The sequence below is a fragment of the Myotis nattereri genome (assembly GCF_964212035.1).
Source record: "Myotis nattereri genome assembly, chromosome: 11".
In the NCBI taxonomy this organism is placed as follows: domain Eukaryota; kingdom Metazoa; phylum Chordata; class Mammalia; order Chiroptera; family Vespertilionidae; genus Myotis; species Myotis nattereri.
This window is the reverse complement of record NC_138086.1, coordinates 20,199,885-20,214,273: the sequence shown is the minus strand read 5'-3', so window position 1 is coordinate 20,214,273 and position 14,389 is coordinate 20,199,885. Positions and strand designations below refer to the sequence as shown.

The 14,389-nt window shown below is 42.9% G+C and overlaps 1 protein-coding gene and 1 pseudogene across 2 annotated transcripts in view; one reads left to right on the top strand and one right to left on the bottom strand.

Moving 5' to 3' along the window:
• Positions 1-14,389, bottom strand: part of SND1 (staphylococcal nuclease and tudor domain containing 1) — a 453,621-nt gene that overhangs the window by 227,189 nt on the left and 212,043 nt on the right. The window lies entirely within an intron of this gene.
• LOC308526933 (60 kDa heat shock protein, mitochondrial-like) lies at positions 9,890-11,859 on the top strand (annotated as a pseudogene). The gene is made up of 2 exons: positions 9,890-10,365; positions 10,607-11,859. The product of its transcript is annotated as a 60 kDa heat shock protein, mitochondrial-like (transcript).

Below are 14,389 nucleotides of genomic sequence, written 5' to 3'. Positions count from 1 at the left end.
CCCAAGGTGTGATTGACAGGCAAGTAAGTACCTTCTCTAGTCACCCCAACTTTAGTGAGCATGTGCCTATCTGCCCTTTGTTGGATCCTTTCCCTCCCCTGGGAATGTGATATTGCAGTTTCCTGGTGAAGCTGCCCAAATGACATGCCTATAATGTATGGCCTTTCCTTTGCTCCTGTCCTAAAGTGTGTCCCAAAATTCACGCAAGAAGTAATTTTGATAGAAAACACAGGTTTATAATTAAAAATTGTAAATTTTTTATTGATTCATAAAGTATACAGTATAGGGTCATGTATGGAAGAGTACATCGGGTAAATGGCCTCCACGGCTTTGCTGGCACATAATTCCAAATTATGAATATTTGGAAATACATAATCCCCTAACCAAAGAAGTTAACTCTCTTGGGACTCTTGTTGCTCAGGCGTGTTCTCTTGCTTCCCATACATTCCCCCCATGTGGCCCATGACCATGGGGACCCCACACGCAAGGGACTACTGGACTGCAGTGGGGAACACAAGCTAAGCTGGCCTGATGCGGGGTGCACCTGGCTCCAACTTGGAAAGGAAACTGGACACTGGCTCTGATTTTAGCTCTACTGAAACGCCAGCTACACTTCTATGACTGGACTAAGGGAAATGGGATTTTGGAAACCCAGGGGTGTAACGCCACAAAAATAAAGCTTTCTACTATATCGCATCCACAGGCCCTCTGAAAACCTTATTCCAGCAGCACTCCAAGATCCCATCTCCCATGAGCAACCGGGTGAGAAGAGCCCCTTTCCCCTTCTATGACATAAGGACCCAGTGTGGCTCTCTTTCTCTCCAGCACTCACACCTTTCCTCACCTCCTTTCCCCAGGAGCGTTTTCCCTGCCTCTTTCTTTCTCCTAAGCTCCAAGGGTCCTTCCTTTGCCTCTGTAACTTGTTCCCTGAGCTCCTTCTTCCACTGCTCACTTCTCCTATCTCTGTGACTTTCGAAATAGACTTTTGCTTGTGTTTGAATTATTGGCTCTGAATTATTTCTTAGCCAGAACTCAAGTACCGAGGTTGCTGAACGAAGGTTCAATCACAGGTAACAACTGGTGCCATTTTCCCCACCAACATTACCAGTAGATAATCAGGTTGGAGAGTGAGAGAGGAGGTAAAGATGACACTTCAACTTGTAGAATAAAAGACTAAGTAAATGGTGGTACCATCAATCAAAATGGGATCACAGAGTAAGCTCAGTTTTAGCCATATCGAGTTTTGGTACCTAAGAAGCGATGTACAGTCAGGAGTTGAATATACTGGTGGGGATCCTGGTAGGAAGAACTGGCCTAGAGACACAGATTTGGGAAAAGCAACATCTACATGAAAACTGAAGCAATGGGATAAATATGATCATGGAGATAAATGGGATAAATCACTCATGGAGATTGAACAGGGGGAAGAGGGACCAGAACAGAAGCCTAGGAAGCATAAATATTTAAGAAGCAATCAAGAGCTGAATGAGGAGAAATTATCAGAGTTGTAGAAAGAAATCCAGTCAAATATGCTTTACTGAAAAGAAAGGAGAAAAAAATTTCTCAAAAAAGACTGATAAATTTTAAATACTGCAGACAGATCAAGTCCACTTAAGGATTGAAAAGTGCCTTTGCGGGAAGCATTGGTCTTCTAGGTAAGCTCAGTTTCAACCATGTGGAAGGGTCAAAACCAGATGAGAAAGGAATGACTAGCAAATGGAGACCATTACAATTTCTTTTAACTCGCATATGTATAAGAAAAAGTAGTTTGGAAAGAAAGAGGCTGAAATCTTCCACAGAGATGGGAAAGCAGGAGATAATGCAAGCAGGAGAGAGACAAGTTTGGGCTCAGAGAAAAAGTTAAAGGCATTTTCCTGATAAGCCCATATTTTCTCCATAAAGTAGGACATGAGAATGTCTGCTGAGAGTGAGGAGAGAGAGAATAGAGTAGGAGACTTGATTGAAGATGGTTGTGAAAATCTAAAATAGCTGTTGTGGTGGTGAAATAACAGCATGAAAACAGCATTTATGGAAAATTAGTCCAGCAGCATTATGCAGGGAGAAATGGAGATGGGAAAACTGCAGTTACAAAAGGCACATCTAGAAGGCTCCTGAATTAATTTAGATCTGAATTGCTGAGCGCATGGAGTAGAGCGATGGCATAAGTGGTAGGAAAGAATAAATAAGGGAATTCTTTAACAAATAACTAACCCCTCACACCTAGCCAACTAGACTGCTTTCTCCCAACACCTCAAGGGTTGCCACGGCAGGATCAAACATCCTCAATTATTTCAGCTCCTGGTGTGAACTAAAGCTATGGCTAGTTTGCCCCCAACTTTTAAGCTTCCTGGTACAAAATGCTTGTACTACATCATGAAAGACGTTATGGACCCCTTAAAACTCAATGGTCTTGCTTATTTAAAGCACATCTGGAGTATACCCTGTATGAGCAGTGATCAATTCTGATATCTGCCCAGTCAACCTGGACAATTCTTCACAACGAACCTAGTCTAGAATCTTGGCTTCTCTTTAAGCTCACTACATCACAGACTGATATGACAAAGAATAGAATCACTTGAGAGAAGATTGTAATTTAGTGAATCTTACAAAAGTTGGGCCCACCACACTGTCTGGGAAGCTTTTTAATAAGTTACACAGGTGATTCTGGGCAACTTGAGTTTGAAAACCATTTTTTAGATCAGCATTCATGTTAAACACGTTGGCTTTGAAATGAGAGTAGGACATACAAAAGGAAATGGAAAGCAGGTATGTAGTAAGTTAGGAGTAGGGATATGCAAAAAGAAATAAAAAGTCAATAATCAGCAGGATACAGATAATAGGTGAAGCTATGAATTAACAAAATACCAAAAGGAAATCTTTTACAGAGAAAAATATAGCAGAATCAAGACTGACCCTTAGAGAATGTAAAGCCAAAGAACTTAATTATATCTTTTTTTTTTACGTTTGTTCTCCTTTATTTGGTTACTTTTACAAAATCTCATTTTGACTGGGCTCAGACATACAGGTAGATGTTTTCAGAGAGGACAGTCTTTGTCTCTTGGTAATCTGCCCCTGGCGTTTTTCTCTGGCCTCCTTCCTTCTCTTAGCCAAAAGCTTAGCATATTCTGTGGTCTCTTCTTTATTTTTCTTAGTATGTTGTTTCTTCAGAGCAATACCCTGGCCTTCGTGTTGCACGACAGGTGGAGTAACGAGACACTGGATCTTGGGTGCTTTAGTCCTAGTTTTCTTCCTTATTTGTTTAGAGGCTTTCTCACAACATATTGGCAGACATCATCTTCTTTTTTTAAAAAATATATTTATTGATTTTTTACAGAGAGGAAGGGAGAGGGATAGAGAGTTAGAAACACCTATGAGAGAGAAGCATCGATCAGCTGCCTCCTGCACACCTCCTACTGGGAATGTGCCGGCAACCAAGGTACATGCCCTTGACTGGAATCGAACCTGGGACCCTTCGGCTCCCAGCCCGACGCTCTATCCAGTGAGCCAAACCGGCTAGGGCCACACATCATCTTCTTTAGAGAGGTTGAAAAGTCTGCGGACTCTGCTAGCTCTTTTGGGCCCCAGATGACAAGGAGGCACAGTGTATCAGTGAGCCCAGGAATATCTTTCTCCCCCAAAGACCAAGAACACTGCACTCCAACCTGGAACAGATTTGCATCTTCTTTCTCCAGTTCCCCATAGTCTATAGCAGGAGTGCCCTTTACTCATTTTTTAAAATATAGATATTATAGTGAAGGCAAGGTATGGCACTTAAAAAAGGACATCTGATTTCCCACTCCTCATTTCAGCTCTAAAGTTCATTTCTAAAGACTAACAAGCAACAATATATTTTATATCTGTACAGCATCTTTCCTCTTAAGAATAAACAGTAATGCTTTTTGAGCCACATCTACCTAACCTACATCCAATCTTCACCTTCCTAAATTAACCAAATGGAGAGAAATCACTTCAAATTCTTTAAAGCTAGGAGCAAAGAGGTCTGATATCTTAGAGAGGGCCGTGGCCAAGAATATGTAAACTATAGAGAAATTCAAGAAACCCAGCATATGTGTAGGTTTTCTCAGAGGGACACACTAATGTAAGCACCAGTAGTGTTTATCTCTCAATGGAATTCCTGCCTGACTGCTGGGCTGGGTGCAAGCTAATTTCCCCCTGGGTGAATGGTGCTGCTGCAGAACTCACCACCATCTGTTAGCTAGAATTAGCATAATGACAAATTATCTAATCCCTTCCATTTAACAGATACAAGTGGCACTCTTATAACACCAGTTCAGTCACATCCTCATTCATGTGGTCTACCCCCACCCCATAAAATTTAGTCTTCCCATCCTGCTGGTGATGGACCCTTTCAGGGCTTTACCCCCAAGTTCCCCATCTTGCTGAAGAGTCCAGGTGCTTTACGATGAGAAGCTTTTCTGACTCCTTTTATTCAAACGTTGGAATACAGCTGTTATTCCAGATGCATCTGAAAAGGGGCATGCTGAACATAAAGAAAAGCTGTCTCTAGGAGACAAGCAAGTACAGTGCAGAGCAGTGCCTTCTTAAACTAGATCAGGTTGAAAATTTCAACAGGGTTAATACAAAGAAAAGGCATGTCAGTGCTGATCTGGTGAGAATGATAAAAAGGAGAAAGGGAAAAGAAAGAAATCAGGAAATTAAACAAGTAGTGAGTCATAAAATTCTAACAGGAAAAACTGCTGTTTTACAGTTTTAGATAGCAAGATATAGGTAGCATTAAACAAAAAGTAAGAATCAGCCCTAGCCAGTTTGGCTCAGCGGACAGAGCGTCCACCTGCAGACAAAAGGGTCCCCGGTTCCATTCCAGTCAAGGGCACGAATCCTGGTTACAGGCTCCTCCGGGGCCTGGGCCCTGGTCAGGGCTTATGCAGACGGCAACCAATCGATGTGTTTCTCTCACATCCATGTTTCTCTCTGTCTTTCCCTCTCTCCCACTCTCCCTAAAAATCAATGGAAAAATATCCTGGGGTGAGGATTAACCAACAAAAAATCCTATATAATAAAGAGCCAATATGCACATGGTCATCACGCCCTCACGCTATCATGCCCTAACAGCTCAGACACTCAACATTGGGGACCAGCCAGACACAAATGAGCTCCCGAGAGAGAAATGGGGACCAGCCAGGCACAAAGGAGTCCACGAGAGAGAAATGGGGACCAGCCAGGCAAGCCGCCCGCCCCACAGTACCGGGTGCCAGCGGCTGCGCCTGCTCCTGTGGCCCGGGAGGGGGACAATCCACATGCCCCAGGTCCCCACAGTCCCAGGCACCAGCGGCTGTGCCTGCGGCCCAGGAGAGGGACAAGCCGCCTGCCCCACGGTCCCTGGGAGAAAGACAAGCCGCCCACCCCGTTGTCCCCTGCGGCTGCGGCCAGCCTGGGCAAAGCCGGCCCAAGTCCTGAGTGCCTGCAGCTGGCCAGTGGGAGGGAAGCCCAGGGCCCGGGTGCCTGTGACCGGCCAGAGGAGGGAATCCTGGGTCCCAGGTGTGGGTTGAGGCAGAGGCAGTTAGGGGCAATCAGGCCAGCAGGGGAGCAGTTAGGGGCGAACAGGCAGGCAGGCAGAAGTGATTAGGGGCAATCAGGCAGGCAGAGGTGGTTAGAGGCAATCATCAGGCAGGCAGAGGGGTTAAGGGTGATCAGGCAGGCAGGCGAGCGGTTAGGAACCAGAGGTCCCAGAGGTCCCAGATTGAGAGAGGCAGTCGGACATCCCCCGAGGAGTCCCAGATTGGAGAGGGTGCAGGCCAGGCTGAGGGACCCTGCCACCCCCCCACCACCCCCCTCACCCACACACAACTTTTGTGCACCTGGCCTCTAGTAAAAGAATAAGACATCTAGAAAAACAAAAACATGCTCATCGGCTCAAATAACCAGAAGAGCACAATCAATAGAGGGATGGACGGCTACCTGTGGCAGCACGTGAAGAAGTGAACTGTTCTACCATCGGTGACCAGGACAGAGACAGTTCCATTAGAAGGAAGGGCAGAGTCGCATGTTATACTGAAAACAATTTCCAAAGTCAGCCGTTTCCTCATAAACTGAGCTTTTGGTAGAGGTCAAGAGAAGATATTATAAGAAAATATATTTGCATATAAAACGATTCTACATCCCCTATAAAAACATAAGTAGAGAGAATTTCTTGTTTATCTTGGGTAAATAACATTTTGGATATTTGTGAAATCATTAAATATTTATTACATTTATTCATCTAGATGTACTGTTTAAAGCACTACATTTCAGAAATATTTTTCTCTGTACAAATGTACTCCATCACAATGTGCATCACTAGAGCCACCTTTTGAGGCAGTTCTGTCTTCTCCATCATGACATTTTCAGACATAGCTCTTTTGAAATCTATGTATGACACTGCCATCAGAAATTCTTCCCTTAAATAACAAGGATCCATTTTCAAAACATTCAATTGCCTGGTTTTATCATTTGTCCTATAAGTATTTATTCATATCTCCACAGCGTAAGTCCCATAAGTCTGCAAACTCATTGCCTGTTTTGTAATTAAAGTTTTATTGGAGCACAGCCACACCCAGTTGTTTGCATATTATCTGTGCATGCTTTAGCATTGCAAAGGCAGAACTGAATGCTTGCAACACAGACCATATGGCTTTCAAAACGGAAATATTTCCTACCTAGGTCCTTTGCAGAAAAGGTTTGAGGCTATCTTTAAGGTGAGCTTTAAAAGGCCACTTCCTATGACACTTAGCACTGCAGTGCGTGTGTGTCTGGGGGGTGGGGGGAGGTCCACACTCACCATAATAATTGTTATATGTTTGTGTAAAAAAAATTGGCTGCTTGAAATGATTCTGCCACGTAACCTTCATATTGCCCTGAGGATGGCTGAGTCAGGCTAATTGATATGTTCAAAATAAATTAAGCGAGGAAGCACTTGTAACACAAGGGCCTCTGCAAAGACTCAAAGTAGAAGACTTCCTTTCTCCTGAGCAATAATTTTTTTTTTTGAGGGGATGGAGTGAGGGGAGAACCTGGCATTTTTTTCATGTTATTATTATCCTGCCACAAGACTCTACAGTAAATAAGCTAGCCCCTCTCTTCAAAAGAACATTGAAAATGCTTCCACTGAGAATAAGGAAGGCAAGTGACACTGTCATCTCTGCCGTCAGCGACAGCAGGACGTAGAGAGAAGCTGCCGGGAGCACTGCATTGCTGTGCGATACATGTCACCTCACGACACCGGTGTGAGAAAGAAACTAGGCTATTCTTAGGTTCTGCCTGGCACATAGTAAGCACTGTATGCATTGGTGATCATTCTTCTTGTTGATGTCCATTATCATTAACACGGGCCTAGCTGTGTTACTGCTCCTGGACTAAGCCACCTTGTTTATAAATGAGAGAGGTGGACTAGATAGTTTTGAACGTATCTTCCTACTATAAAAGTCCATAACTCTATAGAAGAAAAAATGTTTACAGTTTAGACATTAAGGTACTTGTTCTCAAAGAAAGCATCTTTTAGGAAATAGCTGAAAAGGTTGAACTTGACTTCACAAGTCCAGAGATTTGTCCAGTGGACGAAGCTGTCAGTGCAAATCCCCACTTCATATCCAGCTATCCTAGGAGGTCACCCTGTACTGATAAAGACGTCACGTTCACCTCCTCGGCGGCAGTGCATGGCTGGGGAGAGCACCCATCCTCCCGCAGCACTCAATCATACACGCCACTGCAGAGGCAAAATTCATGGCCCCAGCAACAGTCCAGTGTTATCCAATATGCATGAAATCGAAGTTTTCATCATTTCCAATGGTCAAAGGCCAGTGAGTGTTAAATCCCAGAATACCAGGATTAATGAAGGAGTCATTAAAAACCCAGCATTAAATCACTTCTGTAGCTAATGCTGAGAATGATGTCTGTAATACATTACAAGGCTGATTAGAAAGAAACAAGGTCCAATTTAGAAATGAATTACCTGACTTAAAAAAACCCACAACACTGTTATATGGCTATCAGCAATTTTGTTATTACAAGGGGAAAGGGTGGGAAACATATAAATTATGTCATAATGGGAAATTATCATTCTAAAATCACATGGAAAAGAATCAGGGTGAATAACTTCCTAAAGATATAAGAGGGAGCAGGGAGTCCTGACACCATGATCAGATTTTCCTTGGTTTTCTGTTTTGTTTTAAATTGGGCTGGAGGGAGGGAAGCGGGGGTAGCAAGTTTAATCTAGAAAAGTTTTAGAACAATCATAGTCTGATTAAAGTCCCACTATCCCTGCCAGATTCTTAGGAATGAGCTGAACTCATTCTTCAGCTCATGTTTTTGGAGATGCCATAAACAAAGAAGTACTGTACATTTTCCGGAAAACACACACACACACACACACACAAAGAAAAAAAAAAACTACTCAGCTATTAAAATTGAAAGTACACTATGGTGAGGGCTGAATAAGGGGGAGGAGGTGACGGTGAGCGCTAAAACCCTAATGAACTATCTTCTAATTCACAATGAGTAGTGTCTTATTGCCGAACGTAATCCATCCATGGGGAAAACAAAAGTCTTCAACAAATGCTCTGAAGATAAAGCATGGTGAAAAACATGGAAGGGCCCAACCATGCCAGGCTGTAACATACCAATACACTCCGATTTTCCTGAGTTTCTGAATGGAAAAATACAGCTGCCAGGGACTTCTACTTACTTTCTAAGGTCCTACCCTAAGTCAGTATGCTAGTTGGAAAAGCAAATGCCGCCAAGTAGATGCTCAGCCACAGAGAATCCCTTACAGGCAATGATTCTCACCCACATCCTCTCAACAGGCAAAGTTCATCTCCTCTCAATGCAGGGCAATGTGCAGAAAATAGTTCCAGTTCAAACAATGCAAACCAAAATAGAAATACTTCTTATTGACACTCCTTCTGTGTCAACTCACTATAAGGACAAGATTGGCACCTCTCCCTGAAAATGAGCCCTGAAGAGCAGGTGACATAACTCAAATTCCTGTGTATTATAATCGGGGGTGATATTCAAAATATTTAACATGATGGCACAGGTTAATTTGTTATACTCATGTATGCAAGCTGAATGTAAGCCCTGATTATAAGCAGAGATGTGGAGACAATAACAACAAAATAACCAACAGGGTCATAAATGGTGTTATATTTAAAAGGGCATCAACATAAAACAACAAATCACTTGAGGATATCAGTTTGGATTAGGCCCCAGGCATCAAAATACACATTAATTTCAGATGCATCAGTGTACACACAATAAACTATCAAAACACAATAAACTCTAGGGCTTCTTAGATATTTAATTATTGGCTTGAGTCTTTAATCTCCCCCCACAACTGGCATTTATTGAGTCTAACAAATGAATAAATTATACTTGAATTTCTTTGGTCCCCAAGAGTATTTAAAAGACAGTTTTGTTTAATTACCAGCACCAACCCCAACAACAAAAGACATTAAAACCTTTTACTGCCCACGAGTTCCTTTTAAGGAGGGCACTTTAAAACAATAAGACAACAGTTACCCAACAGACAAAATCTATAAACTTGATAATTAGAAATAAAATGAATATTAGATGTCTAAATTCAAAACTCTCTCCAACGTTGTCCATTGTTCTCTCAGGTAAACAATTTAACTCAAGGTCATGTCAGGGGCTAATGGCAATGAGTCAACTGGTAGTTATCACTACTGTTTGGGTAAAATCTGACTTTGAAAATCTACAGACATCCAAGTAAACCTAATGTTTAGGATCAAGAGTTTGAGGAGGAAGGGTTACACAAAAGGAAAAACCTATAGCTACAGTTTAAAACCAGTGGGGCCCTCACTCGCCGCCGACGGCCTGCCTCGCCGCCCGCACGCCCTGCCGCTGCCCCGCAGAAATGCTTCCATTACACACAGTCCTTCGCCAGATGAGGCCCGTGTCCAGGGCACGGGCTCCTCATCTCACTCGGGCTTATGCCAAAGATGTCAAATTCGGTGCAGAGGCTCGAGCCTTAATGCTTCAAGGTGTAGACCTTTTAGCCGATGCTGTAGCCGTTACTATGGGGCCAAAGGGAAGAACAGTGATTATTGAACAGAGCTGGGGAAGTCCCAAAGTCCAACAAAAGATGGTGTGACGGTTGCAAAGTCCATCGACTGAAAAGATAAATATAAAAATATTGGCGCTAAACTTGTTCAGGATGTTGCCAATAATACAAATGAAGAGGCTGGGGATGGCACCACTACGGCTACTGTGCTGGCACGCTCCATTGCCAAGGAAGGGTTTGAGAAGATCAGCAAAGGTGCTAATCCAGTGGAAATCAGGAGAGGTGTGATGTTAGCTGTCGATGCTGTAATTTCTGAACTTAAGAAGCAGTCTAGCCCTAACCGGTTTGGCTCAGTGGATAGAGCGTTGGCCTGCGGACTGAAAGGTCCCACGTTCGATTCCGGTCAAGGGCATGTACCCTGGTTGCGGGCACATCCCCAGTAGGAGGTATTGCAGGAGGCAGCTGACTGATTTTTCTCTCTCATCGATGTTTCTAACTCTCTATCCCTCTCCCTTCCTCTCTGTAAAAAATCAATAAAATATATATATATATATATATATAAAGAAGCAGTCTAAACCTGTGATAACCCCTGAGGAAATAGCTCAGGTTGCTACAATTTCTGCAAATGGAGACAAAGAAATTGGCAACATAATTTCTGACGCAATGAAAAAGGTTGGAAGGAAAGGCGTCATCACTGTAAAGGATAGAAAAACACTAAATGATGAATTAAAATTATTGAAGGCATGAAGTTTGATCGAGGTTATATTTCTCCAAACTTTATTAATACAGCAAAAGGTCAGAAATGTGAATTCCAAGATGCATACGTTTTGTTGAGTGAAAAGAAAATTTCTAGTGTTCAGTCCATCACACCTGCTCTTGAAATTGCCAATGCTCACCACAAGCCCCTGGTCATAACTGCTGAAGATGTTCAGGGAGAAGCTCTCAGTACACTGGTTTTGAATAGGCTAAAAGTTGGTCTTCAGGCTGTAGCAGTCAAAGCTCCAGGTTTTGGGGACAATAGGAAGAACCAGCTTAAAGACATGGCTGTTGCTACTGGTGGTGCTGTGTTTGGAGAAGAAGGATTGGCTCTCAACCTAGAAGACGTTCAGCCTCATGATTTAGGAAAAGTTGGAGAGGTCATTGTGACCAAAGATGATGCCATGCTCTTGAAGGGAAAAGGTGACAAGGCTCAGATTGAAAAACGTATTCAAGAAATCATTGAGCTAACAGTTAGATACCACAATTAGTGAATATGAAAAGGAAAAAACTAAATGAACGCCCGGCCAAACTCTCCGATGGGGTAGCTGTGCTGAAGAAGGTTGGTGGGACAAGTGATGCTGAAGTGAATGAAAAGAAAGACAGAGTCACAGATGCCCTCCAGGCCACCAGAGCTGCTGTGGAGGAAGCCATTGTTCTGGGAGGGGGCTGTGCCCTGCTTCAGAGCATTCCGGCCTTGGGCTCATTAACTCCAACTGATGAAGATCAAAAAATGGGTATAGAAATTATTAAGAAAGCACTCAAAATTCCTGCAATGACCATTGCTAAGAATGCAGGTGTTGAGGGATTGTCAATAGTTGAGAAAATTATGCAAAGTTCCTCAGAAATTGGTTATGATGCCATGCTTGGAGATTTTGTGAATATGGTGGAAAAAGGAATCATTGATCCACTAAGGTTGGAAGGACTGCTTTACTGGATGCTGCTGGCGTGACCTCTCTGTTAACAACAGCGGAAGTTGTGTCACAGAAACTCCCAAAGAGGAGAAGGACCCTGGGATGGGCGGGATGGGCGGCATGGGGGGAGGGATGGGAGGCGGCAGGTTCTAGCCCCGGAAGAGCGCTTTACCATCATCACTGAGGACTGAGAGGAAGCGCAGGGCATCTCCTCACCTGTAACTTCGGAGAAGTCAGTTGAAGGAAGTGACTGAAGAAAAGGCTGGCTGATGTTCAAGAAAATCACTCTAACCAGCAGTTACTGGTTTCAGTTGACAACATACAATGGTTTACTGCTGTCACTGTCCATGCCTACAGATAATGTATTTTGTATTTTTGAATAAAACTACATTTGTACAATCCTGATAAGTGCAGGAGCCATGTACCAATGTACTGCTTTCAATGTAAATCACTGAGGCATTTTTACTATTATTCTGTTAAAATCAGGATTTTAGTGCTTGCCATCACCCGATGAGAAGTGAAGAAGCAGCCGTTCTGTGGAGAGTAAGGATAATTTTGTACAAAGTAGAGAAATATCCAATTACGTGACCTTTGTGTAATAAAAATTTGTTTAAAGTTAAAAAAAATAAAAAATAAAAAAAACCAGTGGGAAACTTTTGGCTTCACTGCTACTCCTTTCATCCCCAAACAACACATTCCCTCTGACAGAACCTGAGAGCAGGTTGAAAGAAATTTTAGATTACTAAGCGATACATTAAGGAAACATAATATTAGCAGTACTGTTTATGCTACTTTCTCCTTCACAAAGGCCAGATAAGGGCCTTAGGAAAGGAGGGTGAATGACTTGTCAGGTCACCCTATAAGTTGGAGACAGAGCTAGAAATAACCATCACCCTATTATTACTCAAAACACCAATGCCAGGCCCTAACCGGTTTGGCTCAGTGGATAGAGTGTCGGCCTGCGGACTGAAGGGTCCCAGGTTTGATTCCGGTCAAGGGCATGTACCTTGGTTGTGGGCACATCCATGGTGGGGAGTGTGCAGGAGGCAGCTGAATCAATGTTTCTCTCTCACTGATGTTTCTAACTCTCTATCTCCCTCCCTTCCTCTCTGTAAAAAAATCAATAAAAAATATTTAAAAAATAAACAAACAAAAACAACAAAACACCAATGCCAGGCTAATAAAACCGGAAGTTCCGGGGGTGAAAATCAATACTTTAAAACACCGAACACTATACCTACATTTTAAATACAGGGTACCATTTTTTTAAAGTGCCCTAGGTGGGTCTTATCACATAATTTTGTGAAAAACTGCCCACACAGAAGAGTTCAACTAACACGTTCCTTCTTTTCCAGAATTTAAGGGCCCAAGATTGACCTAATGTAGCTTAAGGCCCCCAGAACCATAAATGTGTCAAAGAACCTGGCATTCCCCCAAAGACTAAGAACCTAAGAATTGTAGGTAGGGAATAAACCAAACTTTGGAACTGGTTCAGGATCAGCAAATTCAAACCTATTGGTTCTACCAGTATTTAGGTAGCAGGAAGACAAGAAATCGATTGTGGGAGCAACCAGAGGGAACATGCCTCATCTTTGTCTCTTCAGAATAGAACTGCGAGTTCCATGCTGCATTTTCTAGGCAGCTGTGATGACAAGAGCCCCCTCCAAGCTGTAGGCACCACTCGGGAGGGGGAGTTCTCCGCCTCCCAGGGGAATAAAGGACAAACAAGCAAACTCGTGGCCATGATGACAAAACTAGGCCTACGTATCCATTTTATTATTAGCCTGACATTAAACACCACTTAAAAACAAAACAAAACTACCCACCCACACAAAAACACACCCCAAGGCAGAAAATTATATAATGGCATCTGGAATGATCTGCTCTGACAGTGAAAGTAGAACCAGACGTATCAGAGAGGTCTGCAAAGACCAAAATGGGGGCGGGGTAGCCCCAGAGAGAGCCATGTTCACATATTCAATAGTTCATGCAAATGCTTTGTTTAGAGGAAGGAGCTCAAAATAATGCTCTGGATTCTGGAAGGCTGCCATTCTACTCTGAGAAATTCTGAGCCACTATCAACTGGAAGAATAACTCCATGTTCTTATACCAAGCCCAATCATTCTAGATAAATCAGAAGAAAATTGTTTTGGCACAGGTTGCTTCTTGGGGTGGAAACTGAAGATAAGTTTCTCATATGGTCAGAAAGGAAAAAGGGGCCCAGTAAGAAGAATTCCACCACCTGCCCCATTATAGTTTATGGACCACGACCAGCCAGCTGGCACCACAGGAACATAGCAAGCCGTGTTTTTGTTCCCCAGAATCCATTAGCAATTGGACCAAGACCAATGTCAGTGTGGCTAAGGTCTAGAATGTGGCAGCTACTTTAGATCTTCACTGCATAAACAAAGTATAGAACCTCTGCAGGTGAAAACACTAGACATGAGTCTCCACCTATAAAATTAAGTTTAAAAAAATATGTTTTCAGGTAGTCAACATTTTTCATAAGATTTAGAAGCCGTAATATTTTTCACTCAATGATTCATCGCTCGAATTTAGGCAACAAATGAGCCAAGTTAAAAAGATCAAGGGTTTTGTTATTTCTTATTCTCCACTTTCCTTTGTGTCAACTCTCACTCAATGGTCAGATCTCTCTCCACTGCCACAGGCTGTAGTAAGTGAC